The 18,368-nt window shown below is 40.6% G+C and overlaps 1 long non-coding RNA gene across 1 annotated transcript in view; it reads right to left on the bottom strand.

Moving 5' to 3' along the window:
* LOC142826458 (uncharacterized) overlaps positions 1-18,368 on the bottom strand; it is a 200,207-nt gene that overhangs the window by 6,255 nt on the left and 175,584 nt on the right. Inside the window, exon 7 of the long non-coding RNA XR_012900587.1 lies at positions 922-1,076. This is a non-coding gene — a long non-coding RNA (uncharacterized LOC142826458). The remainder of the gene's footprint in view (positions 1-921; positions 1,077-18,368) is intronic.

Below are 18,368 nucleotides of genomic sequence, written 5' to 3'. Positions count from 1 at the left end.
ACTTTGTTGCATATTGCTGTCTGAGTTACTTACTTCCCTAAAAGTGGGGTTATTGTTGGTCATCCAATCAAATTTTGTTTTTATTTTACATCTCCTGTATCTCACAGTGCTGCCTTTCCTTTACACTTACAATTAAACTGGTGCTCATTTGGTATATTCTGGGTAGGCCTCAATACCTTCCTTTCACAGTCATGAAAAATCTCTGAACTCTGTATAATCATAAAAGTACTGACCCATGTCAGTAAAATTCTGGTAAAATTCTATCTCAGTCATTTATTACGGCACAAGTCCTCAAAAAGGTACTTAAACACCTAATTCCTACTGAAATCACTGGGAGTTGGAATACCAACTACCTGTCAACCTAAATTCCTGTTCCGATTCAATTAGATATGCAGTTCTTCATTTTTTGCCATAACTATTATCTAGAGTTCCTATTGTTATGCCCTAGGGCGGCTGGACTATAGAATAGCAGCTACATGTCTTACAAAGCTATCTCACAGGGCTGTTGGGAGGCTTAATGTTTACAAAGTTATTTTGAGAGTCTTTTATGAAAAGCACTATGGAATTGCAAACACCTAATTTTATTTATTAGTAATTATAGTCTAGCAACCTCAAATATTCCCTGTAGCTTCAGTTCAGAAAAGTATTGTTTTCTGACTTGGAATGTTGCCGTGTGCGCATTGTTTGTGTGTGTTGTTAAAGAGTCACTGGCTTTCACCACAGAGATGACTATGTCTAGTGCTGTATCAACCAATTTCTGTAAATGTAAATGTATAAAAGCACATTCCAGTTCTTCTAGGTAAAAGACACCACTTGCTTTCATCATGAGAATAGCATATAATATTATTTATAAGATTTTTTAATATTATTCTATGCAATCTACAATTTAAGTGAAAGGTGAATAAAATTCTTGTTACTTACATATTTGTCTCTGATCTGAGGAGACTCATGTAAAATATTCCAGTAAGGCTCATCAGTAAACTCACTGAGGTACTGCCTTTTCATATAGAAGCAGAAAACAAATACATGCTTTTGGTGGATTTATCTTAGCCACATCCTTATTTTGTGGGGCTGACCTGTGAAAAATAAGAATTTATTGCATGCAGGACAAGTGGAAATTTTTCATGGATTATCCAACTTGTCTTTTATATGTGTCTGTGTGCTGGAGGAAATACTATCTTATTGTATTAATAAATATTACAGACTGATAGAATTATACTTCATGGTTCATGAAATGCATTTTATTCAAACAATATGTTTTATAATAAAAGTAAAATATATTGGACTATGTATATGTTTGTGCCTCTTATAAAGCATATTGTCTTATTCTTCTGATCATTCCACTTACAGAAAACAAGATAAGATAAACACAAAATGAATAATTACAAATCCATATGGATAATGAGTTTAGGTTTAATGATAAACTTTGTGCTGAGCCTTGCTTCCCTTACTCATATAATTAGTTCCAACAATTTTTTTTTAAAAAAAAAGCCCACTCATCTGAGTTTGGAGGAATTCAGGGTGGATCAATAGGGTAAAAAGTTAGAGATATACAAAACTAAGTTTCCCTCTTGTGTGTGGGTTTGTATGAAAAAAGGAAAATACTGTTCTGATCAAATCTTCAAACTGAGGCTATGTCTACACTGCAGGTTTTTTTCGGAAAAAGATAATCAACTTGCGAACCACAATTTGCATATATTTTCCCACTTCTTTTTCAGAAGAGGCTTTTCCGACACTTGGCCTGTCTATATGGGGACAAATGTTGGAAAAACCTCCTCTTTTGGAACATCCCTTATTCCTCATAAAATGAGGAATACAGGGATGCCGAAACAAAACACCCACTTTTTTGGAAACTTCCAAAAAAAGCGGAAGTGTTCTTTGGATGCGGCAGAGCTTTTAGGGATACCTCCGGTATAGCCTGAGTCCCAGACAGTCATTCTGCTTCTAAGCCTTGCAGAGATGAAACCATGGATCAGTGTGTTGGAGGAAGTTAAGGAACGGAAAAGAACCAACTTCCACACCTATGACTGGACTATAGAATCCAAAGTAAGTTTGGGTGGGTGAATTTGAGTGGGTAAAGACACTGGAAAAAACAAATAGGCAACATCTGAAAAACAAAATTAAACTATACATGCAACATGTCATACAAAGCAAACACTCTGGGTATGTCTACACTACCCTCCTAGTTTGAACTAGGAGGGTAATGTAGGCATACCGCACTTGCAAATGAAGCCCGGGATTTGAATTTCCCAGGCTTCATTTGCATAAACTGGGCGCCGCCATTTTTAAATCCCTGCTCGTTCGAACCCCGTGCCGCGCGGCTACACGCAGCACGAACTAGGTAGTTCGGACTAGGTTTCCTAGTCCGAACTACCGTTACTCCTCGTGGAATGAGGAGTAACGGTAGTTCGGATTAGGAAGCCTAGTCTGAACTACCTAGTTCATGCCACGTGTAGCCGTGCGGCACGGGGTTCGAACGAGCAGGGATTTAAAAATGGCGGCACCCAGTTTATGCAAATGAAGCCCGGGAAATTCAAATCCCGGGCTTCATTTGCAAGTGCGGTATGCCTACATTACCCCGCTAGTTCGAACTAGCGGGGTAGTGTAGACATACCCTCTGAAACCTCTTTCCCTTTTTCAACTTTTCCTTATGGTCACTTTCTTTAGGTAGTTTCCTTCTATTTAGCCTTCTTCTTTTATCATTTTTTATTCAGTGTTTTCCCTCTCTGCTCCTTTCTCCCTCAAACTCTTCCTCCTCCACTTCTTTCTGCCTCACAAACTGTTTCTGGGTTTGGGGCTGTGGACTGAAGCCCCCTCACTTTCCACATGACAAGAAGTATCAGACTAGTATCCTCTGCATGAAAGGAAGTAGAGCTGAGCCCTGAGCTTGGTGGATGAGGCATACCTGGGAGGTCGACAAATGCCTATGATGTCGACCGCGGAGCATCCAGACTACCACGCTGAGCCATCCAGACTACCGCGCTCCCATCCCCCTCCTAGGAGCCAGGCCTGCTCCTGGCCACTTCTAGAGTACAGCGCAATCTGCAATGCCAGGTCACCTGATACCCCTGCAGCAACGAGACCCAGTGCCTGACATTCTTTGACCCAGTACTGAGTTGTGACCTGTAGTTTGAAAACCACTGGCTTAGAGAATTAGGGTATGTCTACACTACCCTCCTAGTTCGAACTAGCGGGGTAATGTAGGCATACCGCACTTGCAAATGAAGCCCGGGATTTGAATTTCCCGGGCTTCATTTGCATAAGTGGGGAGCCACCATTTTTAAAACCCCGCTGGTTCGAACCCCGTGCAGCGCGGCTACACGGGGCTCGAACTAGGTAGTTCGGACTAGGATTCCTATTCCACGAGGAGTAACGGTAGTTCAGAATAGGAATCCTAGTCCGAACTACCTAGTTCGAGCCCCGTGTAGCCGCGCTGCACGGGGTTCGAACCAGCGGGGTTTTAAAAATGGCGGCTCCCCGCTTATGCAAATGAAGCCCGGGAAATTCAAATCCTGGGCTTCATTTGCAAGTGCGGTATGCCTACATTACCCTCCTAGTTCGAACTAGGAGGGTAGTGTAGACATACCCTTAGAAATGAGACTCTGAGAGGAAGGACACAGAACTGGAAAATGAACCCTAGCAAGAAGGGGGAGTAGGTGAAATCCTTTTAGTTTTATTATTTTAAATCCACTAAATGAGAGCGAATAATGAATATTTATGCATTGTCCTGTGTTTGATCATCATAAAATAACTTCCTCTGTCTTGTAGCTTCAATATTGTGTTCAGATGTCCACAGTTTTGTAAGTCAAGTTTTTACATGGTCACTCCTGCATATTTCATATAAGATATATGCCTGGGGTCCAGCAACAGTCAGAGGCACAACAAGTTCAGATCTGCTTAGAAATGCCGGCAACAGTGTACATGACAATCCAGAAGTGAGATTAAATTCAGAGCGGCATGTTGCAGAGGTCCCACTTTGGAATTATCCTAAACTAAGCAAGCTGGCTACCCCTGCAAATCTCTACACCTCCGCCAATTAACACAGCCCTGCAATCTTCCTGGCATTACAGAGAGCAAGACATATTTTTATCTGAATGCTGGCTCTCCCCCCTGATCTCCTGGATCCCTGCTGAGCCAATGGAGTCCCAATCAGTGGGCTAGCTCTGATGCTGCCCCTTCACAAAATTGCCTATAAAGCCAGATCAGCCAAGAGAAGTTTAATGAGCTCAGCAGCTAGGGGCTTTCAGAGTAAACTGCAGAAGTGAAGTGAATTCATGTCTGAAATACCAGCCCTCTGATTCATGAACATGCTATTGATTAGCTGTTTAACATGCAGAATACAGAATATAGCTCTTCACTTGACAATTGAGTAGCCGTACAATGTATTTGGATTTAGTGGTATTAATATTTGTATGGATTCTGGTTAGTGTTTCACATTTAAGTTTTAAAGGACTCCAGTGCCCGATGAAACCTGTTTTCTTAATTCTATTACACCACACACAGTCCTACAAAGAACTTTTCAAGCTGATTCAAGCACAGTCTGTACAATCAAAACATGAAGACTTGTAAAATTAAAAATTAAATCAATTCTATTCACAGATCAAAGGTTTCACTAAGCAAGAAACATTTGAATGATGCAGGTGAAATTTAAAAATGCGGGTTATTGATGTTATAGCTCAAATGCTGTTTATTTCTTCTGGGTACATCCTGAGGATTCGCATCACACAGGAACCACTTCTCAAGCAATCAGTAACTCCTGTCTTCCACAGCATCCTTCTTCCTTCTCCCCTTCAGGATGATCTGGTTTTATTTTTTCACTAGTTACTATGGACAGAGTGTCCCAGAGTCTAAATCATTAATTGATTATTATGATTATTTATTTTTGTATTATCATACTGCCTGCTGTCAAGGATGACAAAAACTAACATCTGTCCAGTCAGCAAGGTTCTCTTGGCCACCACATCTGCAGCTACTGCAAAAGGAAAGCCGGATGAATTAATAATGGCCAACAATGAAGTCACTGAATGTTGACCATTTCTCTTATGGCCAATTGATCAGAACAGTTTAGATTTCCCAGGTGTGTTCATTTTCTGTAACTGTTTGATGAATACATGTTGTGAGTATAGTTCAGTGGAGAAGTTGCTTGTAAATTGCTGGCTGTGTGTATTTGCTTTTTATTATTTGTCATTTCTATTGTGTGATCAGTCATCTTAGTCACATGGTGTGTTTCTGTCTATCAGTGGATGAGTTTAACTAATAAAGAGGGAGAGGGAATTATCAATTAGTTTCCTTTCAGATGATAGGCCTGTATGCAGGAATTTCTATGTGTGGGAGGGGTTGGTGGCTGCCCCATCTCCTGTGATCTAGCCCCACAGCTCAGCCCCACCCCACCCCCAGCCTTGCTGGGTGTGGAAGGGAGGAATCAGCCCCAGCCTTCCCCAGCTGGCCTGACCACAGGGGAAGGAGGCTGTGGCAGTGTGCCTGCCTGCTTTCCCCTGGCCAGCCAGAGCACAGGGGAGGAAGGCTGGGGCAGCACGCCTCTCTGCCCACCTCCCTGCTTTCCCCTGGCCAGCCAGAGCACGGGGGAGGAAGGCTGGGGCAATGTGCCGCCCCTGCCTTCCTTATGTCGGCCATAATCGGCCCAATGGTGGACCCTGAAGGAGCGTGGGGGGTATGTTTGCACCCTTTGCACCCCTCTCCCCCGCGTACAAGCCTGGTTGAGTTGGATCCCTCTTCTTTGGACTGAATGTATTAATTGAATATTTACCCAACCAGAGCTTTTACACCGAGTAGGAAGTTCAAGAAGTGGAAGGGGGATCAACTCCCTGGGCCTCTGATTCCCTCACAGAATCACAGAACACTAGAACTGTAAGGGACCCGAAAGATCAACAAGTCCAGTCCCCTGCTCTCAAGGCAGAACCAAACACGATCTATACTAGAATGTAGACAGGCAATTTGACTGAGAACAAACGGAGAGATATCTGAAAAGTTAGTCTGGACAAAATGGCCATCATTTGGCCATGGCTTTTATTTGAGTGGAATATATGAGGGGAATTCCTCCTCCCTCAGGAAGCGCGTGGGTCTGCTTTATGGAGGCCAGCAGCTGTAGGGACTATTTCAGTCAGCTTTCACCTTCTTCTTCTGCCAATTGTATCACAGTTTGGAGTCAGCTATTATATTAATTTTCATTTGTCAGAGTCACAAAGAGCTACACTCTCTCTCAGATATTTCATTGCTGTTATCTCAAATTCAACATGGCCAAAGCACAGGCCATAATCTTTCTTCCACGAAATTCTCCTCTACCTCCATTTTTGGTATGCCTAATAATATACTTATAACCTGGGAACCAACTTAGATTCCACTCAGATTCCACTCAAATACAAGCTGTGGCCAAATGATGGCCATTTTGCCCACACTAACCTTTCAGATATCTCTCCATTTGTTCCCAGTCAAATTGTTTGTCCACATCTCGATTGCATGCACAAATTTGACTTTTGGTGCAGCACCTGAAACACACACAAATTGCCAAGTCATGTGACCCTCTGCCTCCCAGATTTCTCAGGGGATGCCTAGCAGCAAGGAGGCAGCAACCTTCCTGGCAGTGGCACTCTCTGTGTACCTGCAACCCAGAGAGGGAGGAAGCAGCAGGGCAGCTGGATGCAGTCTGAACTCCTTCTCCCACCACCCTGATAGCTGTTGCTTCTCCATCCCTGCTGTTGGAGACCTTTACTGCCTGCTAAGGTAAGATGGGGGGTAGAGGCAGAGGCAACGTGTGGAGATCTTGGGGGTGGGCCATACCTCTGCTTGCCCCCCTTTGTGCATGCCCCTGTCCACACCCAAATCATCATTGGCTACTGTAATCTTTCCCATGGGCCTTTTAGACACTAACCTCTTTCCTTCTAGCCAGTCACCATTCTTTTCTCTTCTACTCCAATGATTGTATCATCTCCACCCCCTCATTAGTAGGACAAAGCTGACTGAGGCCAAAGTAAGAGGTGTGAAATTGAAAGACCCATCTTTAGAGACTCCTGAGAATGTGGGTGATAATACCTTACTTGGAAAGACTGCTGACCAATCACAGCTCATGCTGGAAGAGCTGTGAACAACTACAGAATCTATGGACTTAAGACCAAAGTGCCTATAAAACAGAAACAAATGACTTGCCAACGTGACATGTAGAAGGCGATAACATTGAATGGGTGGATAGTTTTATTTATGTGGGTAGCTGGTTGAAAGCAGGATGTTCTAGAATCAAAGTGATTGATCGGATCTGGCCTGCAGCATTGTCATCTTGGTATCTTCAGTGGCTTCTGTTTGGGCAGTGGGATTTTTGCTGTGACAACTAAGTTATGAGTCTAAACAGTGGTGTTCTCCTTCTGTTATGGGAAGCAGAAAAAAATGGCCATTAAAAAGAGCTGAGGAGAGGAACCTAAATAGTTTTCCTGGCCAGAGTTATATTGTGTCATTAATATCCACTGATTTGATTTTGTCACAAGCAAATTGATACTTAGATGATCCTGATAAGTCGCAGTCTTGTAGGTTCAAGTTCAATGTGCAGGAGAAGGTATGCAATGTGCTGCAGAAAAGCTGCAAAGAAATAGAACACACGGCTGACCACAAAGGAAACTGGAAGATACAATTTTGAGGGATACAAATTAATTCTATGTATCTGGAGAGGAGCGATTCATTGTGGAGAACATATGTAATGTATTTTCCTTCTGAAAGAGAGAGGAAGATGCTAATGATGGAATAATTTCCTGATGGAATGATGTTCCTTCTGGAGACCAGGAATAGAAAGAGAGTGGTGTCACAGACACGGTGCTTAAGACCAGGATGTGGAAAAGGAAGACACTATGGAGGAGATCTTGGAGCATTAATAATGATATATTCTCCAGGATGTGCTCCATGCAGAAAACATCCAAAGTAACTACCTTCCTTGAAAAGAAAGACATGATATTTTTAATGGAGACAATTTGGCTTAAGTTAGCTAAGTAAGTGCTAGGATGGGAGCTCAAGACAGAGAGATCACGAGTGAGAGTGAAAATACCAGACTCAGTATTAGGCATCAGGCACTCAGCAAACAGGCAGCACATAAGATAACCCAACTCTGCCAGTCAACCTGTCAGGATAGTTTCTCTAAAATATTTTTTGTTGCAGTTGATTGCACAAAAGTTATATCTATATATGTCCCTGTATGAATTTAACATCTGCTAACAGGCATGTGGAAAGCCCCATTTTAGAATTTGTTTATAATTCCTATTTTAATTTAATTTAATTTATTTTTTAATGTATTTTGAAGACCACATGACTTGACAGAGGAAATCACTGTGTTATTCCCTTGGATGCAGTGCTCTGCAAAAGCAGAGTTTACTTATCTATCCCACCAGACCAGGCCTCACTGGGGCAAATGAGAAACCATCTTGGGGCATCCAGGGGACATGGATAATCCTTTCCCTGAAATATGTAGGATGAAATTGCTTTTGCTCCTGCAGTCACATATGTCCAGCATTTAATTCATGGGCCTTCTACTTCATCTGAAATGACTTTCATATAATCACAAAAAGACTTTTGGCTACAAGCTTGAAATTAATTTAATACAAACAGCACTTTTCTTGACTAAATAATGTTCATATAAAGTCATGGAGCAGTGGGAACTCTGAGATTCAAAATTAAATTTTCAATATACTAAAATGTTTATCACTAAATTTTCTCACATTTCTTTCACCTCTACCCACCCATTTAGTTTTTAGAGCTATACACTAGTGACCCTACTGCTTTGGGGATATGCCTGAGCTATGCAGCTCTTGTTGGTAACCTTCACTGTCTTCTTTGGCATATGCTTTTATAAATTTGACTTGGCCTAATTCTGTGCTGCAATATAGCTGCTGAACCCCACTGATTTACAAAGAGTTTTAGTGCAGAGCTTGACTCAGGATTCTATAGGATGTAAGAAAGATTTGCCTTCATTCTTGGGTCTTATATGGTCCTTGGCTCTGTTATATCAGAGAATCTCATTATATCATGGCAATAGGAGCTACACATTTAGGAACACTTCTTGGAATCATTGCAAAATATCTGAGGAATTGTCAACACATTTGAAATAAGGAAGCCATTTACTTTGACCTTGATACAGATCACATTAATCTTTCCTTCTGTATTTATATAAACTTGTCAACGCCTAATCTGGAACACAAGAATCTGACATAAGGGCTGCAAAGCAACTCCACTCATTTTGGACTCATCAGCTAGAGCCACTTTCTTTTTACAGCAATGAAACTAGGAAAGCATGCCCTATATTGGTATAACACTAACATGAGCTGTGTCATGAGATACCACTTGAGATTATTTCAATTAAAAATGTGTTAAATATAGCGAGTTAATACAACTTAAAGAAAAACTTGACACCAGATTTTAATATCATCACCTTGAGATACACATTAATCTCATTTGGAGGCATGTAATACTGTCAGTGTTTTCTCTACACAGCTAATGTCTATTGAAACTTTCATTTCAGAGTGTACTTTGCAGTGGTAACTATTTTTCAGTAATATTAGAAATCCCATATAAATACAGAACAGTTACCAAATTCAAATACAGTACTTGAGGAAGCTTTTGAAGTTACTGAGTCTTTCTAATGATTATCACTATATTCATAGTTGTCTCACAGTCTCATTAACAAGAAAAAAACCCCTACCAAACTGCTGTTTGATACAACCTGTTTACCTAGTATTTACAGAGATCATATGTGAATTATACAACGTAGAAGGGTTAACTTCTAGTTGAGTAGCTCCATGTTATAAAGTTTTTATTATTACAATTTTGGAACATATCAGGAAAATGTTTTATTCTGATAATAAGTTGTCTTGCCTTTCCAAAGAGATTTCCAACTTCATGCTCTCTTGTGTTTTAGTGGGAGGCTACATGGTCCCTCTTTTCAATTACCCATTTTTGCTAATGTCTGAATTTATTTTTCAGCAGCAAACAATACACAGATTCAACTAGAATGGAGAAAATTAGTGTGTGCCTTCATTGCAGAATCAGGTGCTGTTCCTAGCCATCCGACATCCACACTTGAAAATCTCTCACCTGAGTTTGATAGTGCTTTCATTCTGGGCTGGCTGACCCGGCTAGGGGGATCTGGATTAGAGCATAGATACTGATAAGCCAATCTTTTTTGCCATGACAATAGAAGCTGAATCACTCCAGTGCTGATAGTCCTCCAATGCCTTCCCAGAATTCCCCTTGTGTGCCCGGAAAGGCAGACAAGTTCTCCACAATTCACAACACCCCTCACCCCCAAAGTCATACTACAGATCAGCTTACTGTCTCATGAAAAACCCATGGGCCATGCTCCAAGAAATCTGGTGACACAGACGGAGGAGTTCAGCACCAGTGAGGACACAGTAACTTGGGTAAAGCTTTACTGCTGGAACACTCCCACCCAGCCCAGGCTAATTGTCAACACCTTTGAAATGAGGAAGCTGTTTACTTTAACCTCAACACAGACGACGTTCATCTTTCCTTCTGTAGTTATATAAACAGACCAGCTCCTTATCTGGGACAGAACAATCTGAAGTAAGGGATGCAAAGCAATTCTGCTCCGCTTGGACTCACTACCTGGTACCATTTGCTTTTAACAGCATTGACCCAGGAAAGCATACTATATAGTCTGTGTCCAGGTGCTCAAATCCTGATGCCAATCACTTCAGGTAACTTTGCAGTGAAGACATACTCTGAGGGCATGGGGCTCTCAGGATATACCTGCACTGTATTATAAAGCTGGGCTTGTGGACATGGTGTTTTGAACCCCAGGCTGGAGTGTCCACACTACATTGTCAATCTGGGTTTACAATCAGTGGCCCCGCCTCTCATAGCCATGTGAATACATCCATAGTGCACTACCCAGACCTTCCAACTTGGCTCAGGAGCTTGAGTTCTGCAAAGTGACAGAAGTTGGACGTGAGTTTCAGCAGGACTTGGGCTCAGACCCGCCCTCTGCGTGGGGCTTAAGACCCGGGTCCTGAGTGCTTTGTGAACCAAATCAGAGTTGTGCGTCAATGGTGGTGGGGGTTGACCTCAAACCAGACTCTGAGCCCAGGTTTTTCATGGAGTGTAAATGAGACCAAGGCCTAAGCAACACTGCAGGGGGTATCTAACACTACAGCTAAGTATGTGCCCTCCAGCTGTGTAGGCAGGCTCACATTAGCTCCATTCAAGTGTGGACATTGTGTCCTGGGAGGCAGTTCAGGCAAGCTACATGAGTCCAAACCAGCCTGATCCCCTGGGTCCAAGCTCAAGTGTCTAGCCCATGCCACCACCCATGATGCAATATCTGCACTGCTATTTGTCGCACATTATCTCAGGAACTGCAAGTCTTTTCTACCCAGGCCGGGAGACTCTCCCCCAGCTGCAGTGTAGACCTATGTTCATGCTCAAGTGGCTTCAACACTCATCACAATAAATGTTAATGAACAGTGTACTTGAGTCCAGTTCATTGCACTCTGTCTGTGTTTACAATAATGTAATTTTCCAAGGAGAAGTGGCACTAATTAGGTGCATGAAGTTCACTATATGCTGTCTTCCAAAGTTAAGAATCACATTATGCTGTTACCATATAACTCAGGAGTGAAAGAAGCGATTTTTTTTTATTCTGGTTTGTAAACAGACAGGATTACAGAGTGAATTGTGTAATGAAACAGAGAATAGCTCCACAGGAGCAATGACTCTTCCTATGAATCATCCCACCTATCTGTCCCTTCCCTTTTATATTTTTTTGTAAAGGTAAGAAAAAATCATCTAGAAGAAAAAAATGCTTCGAGGCAGATAGTTGTATTTTAAAGTGGCTGTAGCTGGCAGTTCAATAAGCATTGACTGCTATTGGTTATTTGCCTTCCTACTTCCAGACAGAAAATATATTTTAAACACAAAAAAACCCCAACCCCATTGTTAAAATTATAAACATACCTTTCCCCTAAAATACTAAGCACAACTAAAAATGATACACTTTTCATATCTGGAAAGGGAATGAGATGGAGATGGCAGTAGATGCTTTTGAGAGTAGCGTTCTGTTAACAGCTATTACTCAACGGAAGTTACATACGGAGAGACGCTGGCATTGCAGAAATATGGTGTAGAGAACTTGCATATATAACAGAAAAAATAAGGGACTGGAATTTAAAAGAGTAAGTGATTTTGAAAACTCAAATGAAAACAATGGCTTACTCATGACCCATAAGTAAGAAGGGTTATAATTGTGTGCAAGTAATTCTTGGATATAATTGGCTAAATTATTTCCCCTTTACATTCACCAGGCAATTAGTAAAGTATTATTGAAGAAGGCGCTTCTTTTAAATCTGCATAAGGTATCAACAAAATCATTGTGACAGCATTAAACCCAATTTAGCAAGTAAATAGGAACAAATTTTAGACTGCGGTTTGGCTGCTAAAGCTGAGCACTATTTTAACTCTTGTGTCCACCTTTTTTACAGATACCTGACTGTTGGACAGCCCCATAGCATATGGCTCAGGGTTTCTTTTTGTTTGGCATAGGGCTAACCAACATTCAGTTTCCCATTAAGGCACATTCCAGCCTCAGGATATTCAGGACTACTTCTTGCATGTCCCTGGCAGCACAGTATTTGCACATCACTTTCAATGAGCTAGCCGGTCATCTAATGAAGCAATGACTGGGTTGGGCAAAGCATGTTATCCAATAGAGCCCTGACAGTTTCACAGACAGTACTGAAGTCAATGTAGCTATTAGGTTCAGTGTTACAGAATTGGGTTATGTCTACACTACCCCGCTAGTTCGAACTAGGAGGGTAATGTAGGCATACCCTAAGTGACTACATTTGGCAGAGGAAAGGGTCAAGATGGGAAAGTCACTACTAGACTTAAATACATTTACTGGCCATTCTACTGATACAGAACAAATGCTGAAGTGCAGCAGCTATTATACATGCATTCATTCCATTCCATTGTGAATTACTTTATCACCTATTATTTCTCAAATAACATGAATAGCTCCCTCCCTACTTTCCCCCTACCACTTTAGAGCCATTGATGTAGAGTCTTGTTGTGCTGTTGGCTGCTTTATATGTGCCAGGCAGAACCCATGAAAAGTCAGTTTTATGGAATGCAAACAGTAAAACATTCTTAATCAACATATTCTAACCAGTGACAAACACTCAGGTGTGACTGAGCTGAGCTTTCCACCAGTTTCCTGCCACTCTATCTTGGGCTGGACAGAGGTTAGTCTGGCTCCTTGTGAAAGTTAGAGAAGTCTCAAGGTGGGTGTGGGGAACAGCTTTCTTGGGGCTACTTGGCTGGATTCCATCCCACCCCAGGATACCCACTCTGTGGGAGTGGGGGGACAACAGCCAATGGCACAGAACCAGCTACTCCAGTTGTAAATTCCCATGTGACTGTTTAAGCCACATCTTTGTTTTCTTTGCAGTAGCAAAGTGGTGGCCAGGGTCTTGTCCAAAAAACAGTCACCATAAGTAACACTTCAAAGTATTATGCAGCCACATACAGGTTCAATATAAAATGACAACAGGAACTCTTTCACTAATAACTGAGTGTATGTCTACACTGTGTGGCTTTTTCGGAATACTAGAGGTATCCTGAAATAGTTACCCCACGTCTTAACAAGCCACCCGTTATTTCAAAATATTTTTTGAAATAATAGGTGAGCTATTTGGCATCCCTGTAACCCTCATTCCACGAGGGTTAAGGGATGTCTTGAAATAGGGCATTATTTTGAAATTTGGAGCTGTAAAGTTGAGCCAAAATTCAAAATAAGCTATTTCTAAATAGAATCAAAATAAGATATGCAATTTGCATAGCGCAAATTGCACATCTTATTTTGACTTTAGGTTGCTGTGTAGATGCACCCTCCAAGAGACAGGATAGATCAGATAGCATTTTTAATTGGAACAACTTGTGTTGGGGGTGGTATGAGCTTTTTGAGCTACACAGAAAAGGTCCAACGGAAGATACAGTATTACCTCACCCATTTTGTCTCTCTCATAGCCTGGGATCAACACAGCTGCAACACCGCAATCAACTAATAACTGTGCCATCACTACTGGGGTGATGCCATTAACCCACAGAAAAATCAGTTGGGGGCCACACACAAGTGCGAAGCCCCAAACAAAAACAAACAAACAAAAAAAAACAAAAATCCAAACAGACACAAAAATAAAAAAATGTACATGGCCCCCAACTGAGAAGGAGAAAGACACTCCCCACATTCCCCTTGCACACCAGAGCATAGGGGAGCGCACTCTAGTAGATATTGTGGGGCAACAGGAGGTCTGGAGCACCAGTTTGGGCTCCCCAATGCAAGGGGGGCCCTGAGCCATGGGGGCTGGATCCAGGCAAGCCAAGTGTAATACAATTACACATTTAGCACTAGGAGATGCATACAGATTTGATAGCTGTTTATGAAGAAAAATCATTCTCCAATGTATTTGTAAGTATGCATCAGAAATTTATTGCTAGCTATCTAATCAATAGCAAATAAGCATTCATTCTCAGTACAAATTCTTACATCAGATAAAATAAAATGCTTAAGAATGTTTTAAAGAAAACACATCCAATATTTAGAGAGAGGCATGAATATCAGACTAATCAGATTCATATTAAGACAGTGTGAGGACAGGTCACATGAAAAATAAAAATTAGATACACTTGTCCATAAAAAAGACATAGTCATAAAAAATATATTAAATTTTGTATGTCTATTTTCCTTTAGCAACTGCTTAAGAGATACAATGGTAATAAATTACTGTCTCAAAAAGAACCTGTCCTGTTACATACGTGTATGATATTACTATGCAGAGAAATTTATGAAAATACCTATCTTAGAGAGGAGAGCTTTTCTCATAGCAACAACTATGTCAATAAAGATTATGACAACGAAGTTAACATAGTTGTACTGGATTGAAAAGAAGGTTACAAGATGTTTTAGTGTGAATCTAAGGCTGTAAAAAAATGTATGATTCTATATTGTGTTATTTGAGAAACTTGATGTGATCATTAGAGCCGTGTAAATAAGTGGTATTTTGCTGTCTGATAGTTTTAAACAGTGAAAAAAATTGTATCCTGTCAACCCAAGACTAAGATTATCCAGAATTTCTCATTAATTGAAAATGTAAAAGAACATTGTTCCAGGTCATACAACACATTTAATTTGACCAGAAACAACACTTTATTTTGAGTTCAAGCTTTTTTGTGGCTTTACATTTTTTAAAAATAAATTAAATTGAAGGAAATTTTGAAATGAAAAGTCACTTGGATCTGAAAAGTAGAAACTTTCTGTCAAAGCAGTCAAAAATTTCAAAACAAAACATTTAGACTTGTTCAGAATTTTTTCTTCTGCCAGAATTAATTGTTGAAAACAAAACATATATGTGAAACATCTTGGTGTCACTAAGTCTATGCTTTTTGATGATTAAAAATTCACCTTGCTCTAGTGATCATATAATTAAAGACTATCAAAATGCAAGCACATCAGGGGACAGTGTAATGGCTGTGCATTCAGGACTCAGTTTTTCAACCCTCAGTTATCCTACTGAACTCATGTTTTAGGTTTGTACTGGACAGAAGATTTGCCCTTGTGTTACAATGGGATTATCATTCAGTTATTCTTCAAATAAATTCCAGAAGATATCAATGGGAACTTTTTGGGAGAAGGGCTGTGGAATCTGGCCCAAATATGAATAACCTATGTATCTTGATGTTAATTAGGGTAAGTTACTCTGTTATAATAACTGGGGGTACATCTACACAGCAATATTATTTCAAAATAACTAGAGTTATTTCAAAATAACTTAGTCCATGTCTACACAGCAGGCAGTTATTTCAAAATAATGTCGAAATACTGTCAAGCTGGAGGACTTTTTACTCCAACTTCTGTAACTCTCATTGTATGAGGAATAGTAATAGAGATGTAGTGTTAGTCTGGTCTTGCTGAAACAAAAGACAGGACTATGTAGCACTTTAAAGACTAACAAGATGGTTTATTCGGTGATGAGCAAAGGGATACAATCAAAAAAAAGTGAACACATATAAAATTGACAAATCAGATATTAGAACAGAGGAAGTCTGAGGGGGGGAGGTTAGTGTCTATGGATAATTATATTAGGGGTGATAATTGGGGAAGCTATCTTTGTAATGGGTGTATGAGGAGTAAGGGAAATCAGAAGAAGAGTGCTCTATTTTGAAATAAGTGCTGAGTAGATGCTCCCAATTTCTAAATAAGCTATTTTGAAATAAGCTACGCAATTGATGTAGCTCAATTTGCATAGCTTATTTTGAGTTAAGCCCTATGTAGACGCACCCTAGCTGTTTTAGACAACAACAAACAACAACAAAAGACAGTCCCTGCATCACAGAGCTTATAAACTAGTTTTTGACCATTTTCTTCTCACAATGATTCACCATTTATAAAACATAGAGTAAACTTAGACAGAGAGACAGAAACAAAGACAGGCAAATTAAAATCTCTCAAGTGACCATCCAACAGATCAACCAAAATCATGTAGCTTGCAGATATAGAAGATTTTAAATAAAGAAAGAAGAAAACAGCACTGGTAACCTTGGGTGTTCTTTAAATTTGGGATTGCCTATCGCCTGTGTTCTCAGTGCAAGGTTCTTTGTGTGTGCATGCATGTCCACTTGTGAGTGAGAAAGAGAGAGGTGGCTCTCTCATTATATAGATAAACTTAAAAAACAACAAATAGTCTGGTAGCACTTTAAAGACTAACAAAACATGTAGATGGTATCATGAGCTTTCGTGGGCACAGCCCACTTTATATAGACACACACAGACACTCCGCATAGCAATAGTGCTAAGCAAGTTATTTTCAGCTGTTAGCATGGATCCCATAATTCACAAGTAGCAGAGCAATATAAAGCCAGCATTTATGCATAGTTCTCCTTATCAAGTAAAAAAAGGATTTTTTCTAATAATCCTTCATATGGAATGTATTTTTAGAACACTTTCTAAAATAAGTGGAAAGCTCAGTCGTGTTCTCTGAGGCACATCAATTCATGCCCACATAGCGGATGGCATGATTGAACCCTAAGTGCAGATCATGACATCTGCTGTGATAAAAGCTGCTTCTGTTTGCTTTAGCATTCAGACATAGTGGTGAATGCTGCCTGTGAAACACTGAGGATACGTATAACTTTTTTTTTTTTGTTGCAGTGAAAGAAGATGTATGCTGAAAGTTATACTTATTTCCGAAAGTTATATGGCACCATCTGCTTTGCTAAATCAATTTACTCTATGTTTTTACGTTCTGTGAAAGCAGACTAGATTACACAGATATAGACGTATATACACTCTACTTCCATGCAACTTCAAAATGTTACAAATTGATAAACACAAATATGTTAACAGAAAGACAGCTGTTACAGATATATGCTTTGATGCAGCAAAGCACATGCTTAAGTCCACCCCAGAGACACTTGCTTAAATCACAGCTTGCTTTCCTTAGTGTGCCTTAGGGTATGTCTACACTACCCCGCTAGTTCGAACTAGCGGGGTAATGTAGGCATACCGCACTTGCAAATGAAGCCCGGGATTTGAATTTCCTGGGATTCATTTGCATAAGTGGGGAGTCGCCATTTCACGAGGAGTAACGGTAGTTCAAACTAGGAAGCCTAGTTCGAACTACCTAGTTCGTGCCCCGTGTAGCCGCGCTGCACGGGGTTCGAACCAGCGGGGTTTTAAAAATGGCGGCTCCCCGCTTATGCAAATGAAGCCCGGGAAATTCAAATCCCGGGCTTCATTTGCAAGTGCGGTATGCCTACATTACCCTCCTAGTTCGAACTAGGAGGGTAGTGTTGACATACCCTAAGTTATTTGCTCAGCCAGGATCATAATAATTCTCTCTCTCTCTCTGCTCACACCCTTAGCAGAATATTTTTACCTTCACTCCACACAGACCTACAAATGTCTGCCCCACCTCCCAGAACTCTGCCTCCCCTTGTACAGTTCAGTCTGACTAATTTTACTATCGTTTAAGTCACTGTGAGTGTGGAGTCAGAGTCAGATATTGCCTGGAACAACCAGGTTGCTCAAAAACTGGTAACATTATAACTGACATGTTTACTGAGGTATGCTAGGGGCACTTAAGCTGGACAGTCAGCATGGCAGCCTGTCCCCCAAATATTCTTCACAGAGTCTCCGACCCTGCAAAAAGAGCCAATTGTGGATACAGTTTTACTCCTGCTGAGGTAGGTGGTAAGAAATCCTGTTGATGTTAATTATTACTACCATTACTACATAAATCATATGTTTTGGGGGGGCAGGGACTATTATTTTCATATAATCACAGAATCATAGAACACTAAAA

Source organism: Pelodiscus sinensis, chromosome 1 (assembly GCF_049634645.1).
Source record: "Pelodiscus sinensis isolate JC-2024 chromosome 1, ASM4963464v1, whole genome shotgun sequence".
Taxonomy (NCBI): Eukaryota; Metazoa; Chordata; order Testudines; family Trionychidae; genus Pelodiscus; species Pelodiscus sinensis.
Note: the sequence above shows the minus strand (reverse complement) of the source record. Positions and strands in the feature narration are given on the sequence as shown.